Source organism: Pteropus vampyrus, unplaced genomic scaffold, assembly GCF_000151845.1.
Source record: "Pteropus vampyrus isolate Shadow unplaced genomic scaffold, Pvam_2.0 Scaffold3655, whole genome shotgun sequence".
Classification (NCBI taxonomy): domain Eukaryota; kingdom Metazoa; phylum Chordata; class Mammalia; order Chiroptera; family Pteropodidae; genus Pteropus; species Pteropus vampyrus.
Window position 1 is genome coordinate 1 of NW_011892436.1, and position 1,478 is coordinate 1,478.

The window sequence follows — 1,478 nt, forward strand, 5'->3', positions numbered from 1 at the left end:
TCTCCCTTTAACACCAACACTCCTAACTGCTACTCTAGATAATCATTCTTAGACATGGCCTCCTGGCCAGACCTGGCACCAGCAGGTAAAAGGTACAGTACGGGAGAGTCTGGCTTAAGATAAAGAACAGATTACTGACCATCAGAGGTATCAAAAGGAAGATGTGCTACTTTGATAGGTAATAAGTTCTCAGTCGCTGGAGGTAATCAAGCACAAACAGCAAAACTTCTTGTCTGCCTGTTGTAAAGAGGGCAGTATGCTTTTCTGAATACTGAACATTTCAGAGCCTCAGTTCCCTTGTCTGGAAAATGGCGGCTGTAACAGCCCCTACTTCCCAGTGTCGTCGAGAGGTCGGAGCGGGAGAACGGGTAGCAGAGAACATGGAGGCCAGTGCCGGCTCAGGGCAAAGCCTCGCTAGGTGATACCCAGGAAGCATACTTCTTGCCTCACACATTCCAGCCATGGCCACTTCCCTGGGCTGTGGATTCTGAGAAATTCAAAACCACTTCAGGAAAAACAAAAAGCTTATCTTAGTTCTCATGAATAATAGATCTTGAAGACTTGCCTCCATCCATTGCCCTCTCCTGCCCAGGCCCTCCTGGCGCCAGGTGGGGGAAGGCAGCAGAAATATGAATCTCGGTCAGTGTTGGCTGGAGAACATGTAAGAGCCACAAAGTTCCCTTCCCTCTCCCCGTGTCCCCCTGGAAACAGCCATCAGAACATCAGGCATGGGTGGAGCACTCCGCACTGTACAAAGCCCTTGGTTTTTACAATCGCCCAGGCAGGCCGGTGTTACGACCCTCACCACCCGATGGAGGGGTAAGAGTGCAGACGCCGAGAGGGGCCGAGCTGCCAGGGTTCAAATCCCAGCTCTGCCTCTTTCTAGCTGTATGATGTTAGGACAGCTACTAAACCTCTCTATACCTCAGTTTCTCCATATGAAAAATAGGGATAATAGCACCCACCTCATAGAGATATTGAAGGATTAAATGAGTTACTACTACCGGCACACGATTAGTCCTAAATGAAGAGGAGTAAGCAACCTTTGTCACATCTCCAGGATATAAAGGCTGATAACAGCGTTCACCATCTACTACGTGCGAGGTGCGACCCTAAGTCATTTACACATGTTGGCTCTTTCAATTCTTGCAAAGAGATAGCACTGAGTCCATTTTACAGATAGAAAACTGAGATTTGTAAAGGTTAATTGGCTTTCCCCAAGACTGGACCAAAGTCGCTAAGTAGCAGGGCTATGAGGCAAGCACGGACTTTGACTCTAAATTCTCCCTACTGTCTTCGTCCCCCATCCTTCTTCACTGAACCCTAAGAAATAAAGAGCATTCATCCTGTTCCAGGCTCAGTGCTAAGTGCTTACACATGCTGGTACTTAGCACCGTGTTACCTAACTTAATTCCCAACTCAGTCGTGAGCCCCAATTTCTACCAGGAAACAGGTGGGGAGAGGTTAGGTTTTTCTGC